Source organism: Miniopterus schreibersii (genome assembly GCF_964146895.1).
Source record: "Miniopterus schreibersii genome assembly, chromosome: 7".
Classification (NCBI taxonomy): Eukaryota; Metazoa; Chordata; class Mammalia; order Chiroptera; family Miniopteridae; genus Miniopterus; species Miniopterus schreibersii.
The window spans coordinates 36856742-36870100 of record NC_138108.1 but is presented as its reverse complement, the minus strand read 5'-3'; the positions used below and the strand labels follow the sequence as shown (position 1 = coordinate 36870100).

The 13359-nt window shown below is 37.2% G+C and overlaps 1 protein-coding gene across 7 annotated transcripts in view; it reads right to left on the bottom strand.

Moving 5' to 3' along the window:
- The window catches only part of ZNF385B (zinc finger protein 385B), a 306355-nt gene that overhangs the window by 49743 nt on the left and 243253 nt on the right, over positions 1 to 13359 (bottom strand). The window contains exon 1 of one of the 7 annotated variants that reach the window (XM_081142162.1): positions 7359 to 7384. The exons of the other annotated variants lie outside the window; for them this stretch is intronic. The gene's annotated coding sequence lies outside the window, so the exon portion shown is untranslated. Of the gene's footprint in view, positions 1 to 7358; positions 7385 to 13359 lie in introns of those variants that run through there. 7 annotated transcript variants of the gene reach the window in all.

Here is a 13359-nt window from a genome sequence, read left to right as displayed (position 1 = left end):
GAGAAGCTGGGGCTGCCCTGCCTGTCCCCGCTGCAAGGGCTGGGCTCGCGGGGCCCGCGCACACGCACAGCACACGCGCGCGGACATCCCTGGGAACACTGGGAGGCTGCACACAGCAGGCGACGGTTATGTTTTGCACCCGTCCTGGTTTTTCTTCAAAGAGGACCTCGGTTGCTAAACCCTTGTGATTTAGGACTTCCTGGAAGTTGGGCAAAGCATCCGGTTTTTTATAAGCAAGGTATGTTCAAATTACAGTCGTACAAAAAAAGTGACACGTTTTCCTCCCTTCTTTTTTCAATATCTGATTTATGGAAAAGAACATGAGAATAGGGTCTCACTAAAACTTCATGAAGCGACACATTTAAAAGTGTCCCTGTGTCACTGAAGAGCAATATTTCTCTGAAGTTACTTCAGAGAAATAACTTCTCTTTTATATTTAAATACTCTGACCACATGATTTTATATAACTGTTTTACTTTTCTCAAATCCTTGAAAACTTAAACAGAAATAAAATAGACACAACTACCACAAAGACAAACTTTTTCTCAAGTATCAAAAGATGCGAACAGTTTCATATCGTGGGCAACATTTGCTCAGCCACATAACATTGTACTGTTTTGGATTTCAAATCAGAAGGCTCAATAAAAATGAACCACACGGAACGTTACAGTGGGATTGCATGCTACTGTGAGACCTGTATTTTTGCATCTGAAATGTGTAAAAGCTGTGACCTGCCACACTGACACTGCTTCTCCTACCCAGGGCACCCTAAGAGGGGCTCACCTGAATGCCATCATTGTCATTGAAAGGAAGACAGATGGCACGTCACTTTCTCCACAGATCGTTGATTCAACCAAGACCCATATGTTTGGAAAGGTGTGCCCCCACGAATCCCCAGCTCATTGCTAAAACCACGTATCGCCTGTGCCTTGCAAACAAAATCAAATGTGTCCCCATTCTACTGGGTTACCATGACTCCACCAGAAGGTCAACCAGCCATTCAGAACTGGCCTGAAGGCTAAACTAACAACAGAACAGAAAGGAACAGAACACATACTGAAGAAAATAATAGGTCACCTTATATCTAAGTCTCAGACCTAACAAAGCTATTATTATTACTACTGCTACTACTATTTTATAAAAATGTTGTAGGCTGTTAAGTATTTTGAGGATGGCTGACAACTAACAGTACCTAACTACTGCAGAAATTAAGGGGGACCTCAGGATCCTTTTCCAGAGCCTCCTGAGTGTTGGTCAATATTCCCTGTAGAAAATACAAGTGGGAGGCAGCCCACTTAGTTGCAGCAACCAATTGGAGCAGATCACAGATTAGAATTTCCTTTCCCTGCACCCCCCCCCCCCCCCCTTTTGTGTTAGTGGATTTAGAGAGCTTGATATCTTACACTCAAATTCCATATAGTCAGGCAAAAGCTCCGGGATTCATCAAACAAGTTGTATATTCCATTGACAAAATCAATGACTAGTGTAAGGAAAAAACACTGTGGTCTATTTTGAAAGAAAAACTGCATTTCCAGTGGGTTTTTAAAAAAATAGAAATTCCATCTCTTTTGGAAAAATAAAAACATAGGATACTTAAGAGATCTCTGTTTCTGCCATAAAATAATGTCATTTTTCTTTATATATATATATGTATATATATATATATATATATATTAAATATATCTTTATTGATTTCAGAGAGAGGAAAGGAGAGGGAGAGAGAGAGATAGAAACATCAATGATGAGAGAGTCATTGATTGAGACCGCAACCCGGGCATGTGCCCTGACCAGGAATCGAACCCCGATCGCCTGGATCCCAGGTCGACGCTCAACCGCTGAGCCACGCCCGGCCGGGCAATGTCCCTTTTCTAGACCACTCTGATAGTAAAAGATGCAACCTTTTTAGAAGTTAAGTATTTCATATCTACTGAGTTCTGTCCTTAGGAATTTTTGCTCCTTTCTAACACATCACACATTTATAAATAACTTTCAGTTTGCACAAAAACTGTATCTTCTTGAAAATTAATTCATTTAACAAAAGTTTATTAAGTGGCTGTCATGTACTCTCTTAGGAGCTGGACATAGAGTGGAGAGCAGCCTTCAAAAATAAAATGTTCTAGTTGGGGAGACATATCTAAAGTAAAAAGGTATTTTCAATGTTTTAAGTACCATGAAAAAAATTAAAACAGGATAATGGGAGTGAAATAATATCTTACTATGGATAATTCCTATAAACATTTTGGTTGTCTTGATACAACTGTGACTCAGATACTTTTATATGTACAACCATACTAAATATGTAAAAATAAGAACTAAAATTCCATGAATTCCGGCAGTTGATACAGAATCCAAACTCATAACAACTTGTAACAGCTGTGGAGTAAGGGGCATGCTCCTCAGCTTCCAATGTGGTCTGTGAGATATTTGCAGAGGATTTTCTTCAATGACCAAGTCCGAGGACAGCAACTAGATCTCAGAGCCACCACTGTCATCATATCCCCAAGGAGAAAGGAAACCAAAGTGATCTGCATTTTGGAAGTTCCCTAAGTGCCAGACGCATCTCATGTGGAAACCTTCCTAGTGGGTCTCTGTACAGTGTGATTGGCCTGGGACTTAGTGAGTAGCAAAGTGACGTGAGCTACTTCTTTTGTTTTTTAAATAAGTACATGTTTTTGTCTAAGACCTAAGTCTTCTGTAACAATATTACAAGAAAACAATGTTTTTCACTTGTAGTACTTTTAGCACTTTAAAGAGTTACCAAATGGTAAAAGCAAAAAGCTAAAAGCAAATGAATGGGTGGTTTCACCACCTCCCTCTCTTTAGTGGAAAACCAGTTTAACACTTTTGACAGATAATTTTTAAATTGTTCTGAGTAAAAAGAATACTTTTTAAAGTTCTTTTTCAGACAGTAGCTGTTTTGTAAAAGGAAGATGCCGTAAGATTAGACCTGTGCACTTTCCTGAAGCTGGATGTCTAACTCCGACAGTAGATCCTTGTATGTAATAAATATGGCCAGTACAAATGTAAAATGTTCCATTTTCTTGGCTGGCTCCGTATGCCTGGTGATTTTCCATGCTGCCAGGGATCAAGGGTGATGCAGCAAAGCTGTAGTTATGCCGCTGGGTAATTTAAGAAGCCACATCAAAGAGCATTTCAAAAAGTTCAGTTTAACAAATAAGACTTTCAGCTTATGTCAGCAGTGGTTATGAGACTTAATTGAAGGTCCACTCATACCTCATTGCATGGACACACACATACCCAGCAAGCTTTGGAGTGTTGATGTTCCTATTCAAACATTAGATGTGTAAACTAAAGAACTAAAATTCAATTGCATATGTGTCCATATTGACGTTAAAAAATATATTTTGAAAGGTCTAATTGGTTGATGTGATGTATTAAGGGAGACCAGACCACCCTCAACCCAACTGCAGCTACTCCTTTCAATGTAGGTAGAAAGCATTCCGGTAATGAGCTGAATTATGTCTCCTAAGGAAACCCAGTGTTTTTCTTTGTTTCCATTCTTGAACAAGCAAATACTTAGATGTGACTAGAAACCATTAAAAAGAGAGGTATTTTTCCGTCAGGACACAAAAAAAGTTCTCAAAAGGGTTTCCATTTTATCAAGATTTGATGCTCCTATAACTAAAATAACTTTTGGCCACTAAATGTATAAAGATTTAAAAGATCTGTAAGATCTGTCAAAGACAAGGTAACTAAACATTCATATAAAATTGTTAGATGCCCTTTTGAAGTAGAATGAGAAAAGTTACAAAGTTTTTAAGGAAAATGAAAAACTACCAGAATCTTTAAGGGAATTATTAAGATGTTAGGTCTATTGTGAATTTTAATAGCACAGAAAATGAAACGAAATGATGACAAATACTGTTAATATTTTTTGTCTGTGGAAACGTTACTATCTTCAAAATATTTTTAGTTGGTATTTCTCAATGAGGTATATTCATTTTTCAAAAAGAAGCCAAACATCCCAAGGTATGCATAGTTGACAATAAACTATATTACCCACAGTAAAACACCAACAAAGCTAGTTAGAGAACACTATTCTGAGTGATGGGAATAGGAACAGGATTCACCAAGAGAATTTAAGATAAATGAGTCAGGTGTTTCCTATGTTCTTTAGTACTGTGTCTCCTCAGGGTAAAATATAACAAAAAATAAATCATTTTACTGGACTGAGGGATATTTTTTCAATAGATGTGAAAAATATTCAGTAAGATCTTCATTTGAGAATGAGTCATGAGGAGTGATTATTCTACGGTACATTGGAAGAAGACATCCATCCTGAAGTTTGCAAGGACAGGCTAATATCTGACCTAGAAGACAATCATCTAGTTCTTGGTGTTTCCCACTGTTGATTTTCTTTTTTAAATAGTGACTTGAAAACAACCCTCCCCCCCAACTGTCTCCAAGAGTAAATTTCCATAACACAAAATTCATTACCAAAAATAGGTCTCAGAAATATTTCTTTAAAATAGAATTTTTAAAATTTTTTAGGAGGAAAAAAAAAAGGCATACAAGTAACTAAATCACTTGCTGATACTTATGCATGTAGTTAGTTTTAAAAGTTATTTTAAAAATTTATCGGTGCTACGTCTCCAAACCTAAGTAAGTAAGAATATGTGTGCTTGTTTTCTGGTAAACGGGCTAAAAACTTTAAAAGGGCTTTCTAAGGGACTAGGGAAGTAATGAGCTTTCTTGATTTAAAAATCAATATACTTTCTGAGCAGCCAAATGCATTAACTGATATTCTTTCAAAACCATTCTGTCAAAGCTAAGTTTGAGAGGCTGTTCAAGTAACTAATCAGATATATCCTGAAGCTAAGGCAAAAACAGGTCCGTGACGCAAATTAAAAGGTATTCGATGAAAAGAAAACCCCACCAGACAGGAAGAAGTTCAAAATCAGAAACTGGGCCTGCTGGAATGTATTTCTCATTCTGCAAAGCAAAGCAGAAATGAAGCATTTTCCCCCTCAAGTGGAGGACAACACATTTCTTACTCTTGCACTAAGAAGAGGCCTAACAGTTGAGGACTGACCAGGCTCCATGCAAGGCAACGGATCTGCAGCGCTCCGACCGTAAGCATCTTGGGCTCTACTCCCCATGCTACTCTCATCGCACAGTGGTAAAATGTCAGAGATCATCTCCGTTTTCGAACTGCTTTTTTATTTGTTTTAGTTTGAGTCCCAGAACCTTCCCCCCACCCTAACCCCAAACAGGATCCTACCTAAAAACTCAATACAATGAAACCCTGAAAACAGTTCTTGTTAAAGCAGGTAGGCCAGGCCCTAGACCCACCAGCATGTCTTTAGTAAAACTTCCTCACTTGAAAATGGGAACAGATTTGGGGTATTTTAATAACTTGCTTTTGAGCCTCTTCGGCTAAGACTAGAACCCAGATCTCCTACTACGGTTCCAGATTTGCATAGTATAAATATATGCCAAACATTGCATAGGATATTCTTATACCATGACTTGCTATTTATCTGAAATTCAACTTTATCTGGGCATCTTGCATTTTATCTGAGCCCCCTCTCCAGTTCCCATCCAAGGATGTCACTGCTATACCCATATTGTTTCTACTTGTCCTTCTTCTTGCAGGCCTGCTTGTCACACTTAATATTTTAGGACTTTAATTAGAAAAGTGGTCCTCATGGTTTTGTGGACAGGTGATATAAAGAATATTTGATGTCATTTATTGACCTCGCTATTGCCTTTTTTATTGAATGTATATGTGTATACATTTAACTCTGCTCAGCAAAAAATTATTTTTTGGGTTCAACTCTACACTTGTATTATGCAAAATAAACCATACTTGTAAAGTGAAATAAAGAGCATTAATAAAGTGCCTTCCTTTGCTCTCTGCAGTGATAATTGCTTTATTAAATAAGGCTCTGTTAATGGTACATCTTGACATTTTACATTTTATCCATCTGATTTATAATCATTTTCATATGATTGCAAGGAGGCTATAGTTCAAACCCAAAGTAGTTTAAACTGAACTGTCTTCCTTTTCTTATCAATTTGTAAGAAAATTGGAGTCACTTTTGGGTAAAACAACTTTACCCACAAAATTTATTTCAAATATACATAAAGTCCTCTCTGCATCTCTATGTTCTGAATAGAGTAACACATATAAGATAAAAAAGAATACAGCAAGTGACATCGTCAAGTTAAAAGTGTGCTTATATTTTGGTTGCATTTTGGCCATGGATATGGCATCAAGGTTTCCCAATCAAGCAACGGAGAGAGACCTACATGAACCACATAGCAAGTTGTCGTGAAACGTAAAGTCTCTCAGTGACTTTCATGAACGTTTTTATAGTTTTAATGTTATGACACAAAAGTCATGTGTATTTATAATCAATCTATTCATGATGAAGATTTTCAGCCATGTTTCTCAATTATTCTATCGTTTCCTTCGGAAATTCAGCCTATCAGAATGCTTGCCACACCGAAGTCTTCACAACACTCATTTGAAATTTTTACTCACCCCTGTCTTTCTCAACCTCTCACACTTTTACTAAAATGAGACAAATACCTATATCTAACAACATGAGAAGTTATGCCATCTTAATTTAGAAGATTTCATATAATTAGTCATGAATCACCGAATTCCTGCCTCAAGAATATTACAATAACAATTGTTGGCAGGTATCAAACCACTGCAGTGGGACTGGCCTCCAAAGCTGGGGTTAAAAGCCGGCCTCCGGACATCAGTCATGCTCTCGGCAGAGAATATTTCAGTGATATGAAGGCTGAAATGGAGACTATAATCTTTTGTGATTACCCTTGAGGCTGATGCAAAAAGGAGCCTATGAATTGCTGATATGATGACCAAGCCCCAGGAAATTCTGATATTGGTCTTGCTCTGTAACAAAATGATGGTTCCTCAGAACCCCACATCTGGGTGCCCAAAGCCTCTTCAGGAGAGACTCACCTTTCAAAGGGGCCGGGCCCGCAAGGCAGCCGCTCTCTCTCGGAAGACAATGGACGGTCTGATTGCAAGACAAGGAGTGATGAGCTATGGGCTACAGGCTGCCTTTCTAGAAGGTTCTTTTGTGAAGGAACTGATTTAAAAATGAATCTGTTTTAAATCTCCCCCATTCCCCTCACACAAAGGCACAGAAGTCTAAAGACTGATACATTTCTCTGCTGTTCCTAATAGCTATGGAGCTATGAATATCTTGGCTGGTATAATTTTTAAAGTTTTAATTAGGCTAATACTTGTATTTTGAAAACAAAGTAGTTCATATACATATGTACATACCCTTAAGATCTATACAATATTTTGGAATAGAATATAAAACTGTTCATCTATTTTGAGTAAGTATCAAACTTACAGTTAGATGTCACTGCTCAGGGCACACAGGTTAAGTACTTCTAATATGATTGGCAATTTAAATTCAGAAGGAAAAAAAAGGGAGAGGAATGGTGAGGGGAGATCTGTAACAGTCAAAAAGTCAAAGAATTTTTAGAATACATTTTCATTATCACTATAGGAAAGAGAATTCAATATGTTGACTACTATGACTAAGTTTAAAGTATTTTTTAAAATTGCCATTTTAACTAATGTCAATTTGACTAATGCACAATTTCAGAATAACAGTCCTATATTTGGAAGTCAGCAATACTTTAAAAATATAACAGAAAACGTCATTATGTCTTAGGACTCACTGACAATGTGTTATAGGTACACAGCTCTCATGTTCAAAATACTTTTATACACTGTCTTTAAAGTCTAAATATTGTTGAAGGTAAACAAGGAAAAATGTAATCCAACCAAGCCAGTTGCAGTTATTCCCAGCCTCCACCCAGTGCACCCTGCCCCCAGTCCTGCTCCAAATTCAGTTATAGTTCCCCTTCATTGCTTTCAGGCGGTCAGGTGATTTTGATGGTCAGGTACGTCCTACTATTGTCTCATTCTACTGACATAAATTGAGCACCTGCTTAGTACTAGGCATAGCTACTTTAAACTGAGTGTAAATTTCTTAAATTCAAGAACCAGGTCTTGGCCATACGTATATCCTTAGCATCTACCTTAATCAGGATTGCTCTAACACACCCAGCTAGTAGCCCCAGTGATAAACATAACTTGGTTTATTTAAGGTAGTTGGTTAAGAAAGATCAGAGATAAAAATAGTCATAAAAATCTTAATGTGATTTATAAGAAATGGTTTTGCTGTTTTAAGGGTTCTTTCATAAACATCTCATTTGATATTCATGGGTATTTTAAATTATTAAAAATAGTATGGTGATATGTTACATAGTTATGATTTTTCCCCAGGCTCTTACTAAATTCCAGAAATTTTCTAAATATTCAGTCATATCCCTCAACTCTCCATAAACATAACTCAAATTTTAATGATGTAATGGTATAGATTAGGAAGGTATTATCACACCTACTTTCAAAATGAGGAAAAGTGGAGTAAGGGGGCTTTCTCAGGATCAAAGAAAATGAGTCTAGATATGGGTCTTTTGACTCATATCTACTCACTCCTCCCCTTTACCCTGGCGCCTGCTACCCCAGGTGGCATGAAGGCGAGTCAAGGTCAGGTAGGACTGTTAGAAGCTTACTTTGGAACCAGTCAAGCAGCGTTACTTCTCTGAGAGCTAATGCTCCAAGTGGCTTTTGGGAGGAGGTGGGATATAACTGATGAATGAGTGACTAAATATCGAATGTCACCAAGTCCTTTAGAAGGAAAGTAATTCAAAAGTTAAAACTTAAGTATATGACATGTGATAGTGGCTATTAGGAATCATTTTAGCATCTAATAGCCCAGCTCATTTTGGGAAATAGAGATTTTGTGGGTTTGATTATATTATGATGACAATGAACTATTTTATATATTATGGAAGTTTGGTGTCTACATGAGGAAAACAAAGAAATTAGACCCAGACACACGTTTTTAATTGTTGGAGACTTTGTGCACACTTCTAATTATTTGTAAATCCTCTGCCTGTAAAAGAGGTCAGATATATGTTCTACTATATCACTTAGATCTTGGCTCTAAAAACTGTTTACAACAAGGGAAAACAAGTATAAGATCGACAAGAAAAAAAAAATCTATCTTCTAAATAGAATATACTGCAAAGGAGAGAATTTCAACCTGACTTTAGGAGCCACCAGGATTTATTGGGTATTTAAAAAAATATGTCTCACATGAATAACCTGTGAGTAATACACACATTTAAATTTAGGATATGGTAGGGTGGAGATAAGCTCTTGCTTGTCTAATATTTAGCTTTTTCCTTTTCAGCGGCAGAGCTGTCTACTGGAAGAAATTAGAAGATTAGATTATATTCTTCAATCTTCTGAACTGTAAAAAAGGGTACAACAATGACACATGTAACCTGTTTTATATGTAGATGTATCTAAAAAACTAACTGTAGAAGTCTTTAAAATATGCTAAAGCCTTCTGATACTAGAATTCCATAAAAATTGGGTATTGTTTATATAATTTATGCCTTTTCATCTTATTTCAAGCATCAGGACGTGAAAAGGAGGGTAAGAAAACATAAATTGACAGCTAAATCTGTGAAAAAGTATTTTTCCAAGATTCCTACTGAGCTCCTCAAAGATGTTGAAACTTCACAGATTGCTAAATAGCACTTCAATTCATCTTTAGCACCCTCAACGGCAACTATAAAAGTAAAGGGACTGGAATATTCCAAAACATGTTTTTCCCTTTCCAAGAGAGATTCGAGACTTAATTTTGAATGGAAGAATCTGGAGAGAGGGAGGAAAAGAAATGGTCTGTGCTATTGGATGGATTCCCACGCTTTTGATAAAAGTATCTCAGGGAACACCACCATCAATTAACGTTTATAGAGCAACCAACTTAGAAATACTTTTTCTGGGCTGGAGGGAATGTTTTACACAATAATATTTTGCCACTTTTTACATTCATTAAGCTCTCCTACTTTACCACAGGCACATAAAGGCTTGTTCACTGAGAGACGCTAAGAACAAGGTTGTTGTTGGTTCTGTCTTTTTTATATTAACTGACAATTTGTTAAGAACAAGATTATTATTATTATTATTATTTTTTTAAGAAGAGGGCCTGACATAGACACTTTTTCCAAGTTGACTCTACTCTTGAAAAATGCTGACCTGGGACAGCACCAAGACTGAAGACCTGTCTTGCCAGAAAATCTGATGTACCCTCCAAGTACACATAATCCTTGAAACTCTAGCACTAAAGATGAAGCCCCAGAGCCATGCGAGGTTGAGACTAGGATAATGGAAGGGGCATGCAAGAGGACATGGCATGGTGGGCCTCCAGATGCCTCTTTTCTCGGGCTCCTGAAACCTGTGCTCCCTTACCCCATAAAGACCCACCAAGGTCTTAATCTGATGTTTCTTGGCAGCTTTAATCAACTGAATTGACTATTATGCTCTATGAGCAGAATCCTCTACTATGTTGTGATGAATTATACAAGAGAAGGAAGTAATTTCCATCAGACAGTGAGCAACTTCTGTCTTATTTGCTATAACTCCTCCTTAGCACAATGACTGGCACATGTACACATTCAGTGAGTGGTTATGAATGAATGCCTGTTCCTAGGTGCCCTGAACAAAAATTTAATAAGGGAGAGAAAATATATATGACCACACATTATATAAACAGACGTGAATATATACATACAAAACACAGAAATAATATCGGCATTTTCTAAAAGGGTTTCAAGAGTCAGCAGAGAAAAGGAAGGTATGAATACAAAGTCTTTAGTAGATAAATCTTGAGACTCTTGAATAAGGCAGGGGGCATGAATTAAACTTAAAAAGGACACGTTTGTTTGTGGTTTCAAGGGGAGAGGGAGATAATAGTGCAGATGTAGTATTTTTTCCCTCTTAGTGGACACGTTTACATAATTTTTTGCTCTGTCACATTAAATAGGGATGTAAAAACTTCTAGGCAGGAATCTATGCTCAAATATGTATACAAAATCTTCATTAGTTTTGTACCACATTTCAAAGATTTCCTATAACCACATTTTTTTCTAATGATCTGGGGAGTATTGCTGTTGACTTATCTAAACGCTATAATAGGCCATTCTCCTCTTCCCTTTTCCAGTAAATTTGAGTAACTACGGAAAATTTCAACTTGGTATATTTTAATATTATACATTTCTTTAGAACATATAAAATAATATTACCCTTCAATATATTTTAAGCATATCCTAAAAGTAAAAATTCGACCATATTCTCTTTTTTATATGACTGGGATAAATGTGTCATTTCAAATAGCTGGACATACTAGTATCCTAGGAAACATGGAATATGTAACTTTTTAGTGACAGAAAAGCATTACTAGAGTAAAAAAGAAGACTCAATAGCAAAAATTCACATTTGGGTTGCATTAGCAGAGGTAAAGTATTTTACTTAAATCAAACTAAAGGAAAAACTCAAATTAAAGAAAAATATGTATCCAAGTATTTAAATACGGAATTTATTAAGTAGATAAAGGCATTAAAGACAGGTAAAAAAGTTAAATGTTCTGGCTTACCTCAGGTTTCTCTACAAGAAAGCTTTATAGGAAGCATGGCATGAATTAATAGCAAAGTGTGATCTTGACTCCCAAGTTCTTTATTTTAGATCTTCTGGTTAAATATATTATTAATTCAATTACAAGAAAGAAAAAATCTAAAAATTTGTTGATATTGCCATACTGGGAATGACCCAGAATTTCAAAGACTCTGGCATGATACAATAAATGGTAAGCATACAGGTCATTTCACAGCCTGTCACGAATGATTCAGAGAATCACAGAGCAATTTGGGACTTTATCCTTTAGAAATAATATTTACTCTGTTCCACATATTTGTTCATGCATCAGAAAAAATATAATTTCAAGGTAGGCAGTAAAAATCAGATTATTTTCCACAAAAATACGATTGTTGACTCTTGCAATAAAGCAGCAGTGACCTCCATTGTACTTGTACTTTCCTGGAGCAACTGCAAAAACATGACAGAGCCGACAAAAACATTCAAAATAAATAATCATGGAAAACACCTGCCAATCTGCAGAGACACTGACAGGTGACTCTGGTCTCCAGGCAGCTCTTGATTATAGCTATAGCTCTGGGGAGTCCAACAGATACAGCTCTGCATGTACCCAATACATGGCTGTTTAAAAGAAACCTGACCTACTTATAATCACATGCAATATATACATTGGGTATGTGTCTTAATCTGCTTGGGTTGCCATGACAAAGTACCATAGACTGGGTGGCTTACACAACAGAAATTTATTTTATCATAGCTCTGGAGACTAGAAGTCCAAGATCAGGGCTGTAGCATGGTCATGTTCTGGTGAGTACTCTCTTGCTGGCTTGCAAACGGCCAGTGCTCCCTGTGCCTCACACGGTGGGACGAGGGAAAGCTCTCTGGGATCCCTTCTTAGAAGGGCGCTGCTCCCATTATGAGGGCCCCGCCCTTCTCACTCATCCGACCTTAATCACCTCTCCAATTACCTTTGCTGGATGTTAGGGCTTAGGGAAACTGGAGAGGAAGATGCAAACCTTCAGTCCACTGCACCTATTTTATTATGGCAAATTCGTACTATCCACTGAGGTAAGGATACAATTTATTTCAATTCTGAAGAAGTGTCTCCCCCCCCCCCCCCCCAGGATATGTTTTACTGATTTTAGAGAGAGGGGAAGGGCTGGAGAGAAACACTGATGTAGGAGAGCAACACCGCTCGGCTGCCTCCCACAAGCGCCCCACCGGGACTGGGACCCAAAGCCCAGGCGTGTCCCGACCAGGGATGGAAATGGCAACCTTTCGGTGGGTGGCCGATGCTCAGCCAACTGGGCCACACCGGCCAGCGCTGAAGACACATCTTCGTAAGGAGAACTTAATGTCAAGTGTTATCTCAGTTGTTAAACACCAAGTGTTAAACGCCAAGTGTTATCCTGGTTGAACAAAGATAAAAAGTGGATCCACAGTGAAGGAGATGGTAAATTCTAACAGGAGAAACAGGTGCATATATTTTGGAAGCTGCCAAACCCTAATGGACAATAACTAGAGGATGACCATGGAGCATTTAGCATTTAAAGTGAATAATAAAATAATGAAAATATCTCTACTAGCATACAAAAAAAATTCATTTTTTATTGAACACTATAATAATTCAGTAACTATTTTCATTTTGCCCATATGTCTTGGGTTTTATTGTCTTGCTTTTTCTAGTCTATTTATTCTATTTCTTACAAGTTTCTTAGGCCCTAGGGTAATTTTGTTTATCTTTTTTCCAAAACCCAGAACTCTTTAGTGCATATGCTCTCAATAAAATTCAGTAACTAACAACTTTGTTTTCTAACTAAATGCTCTTAAAACTG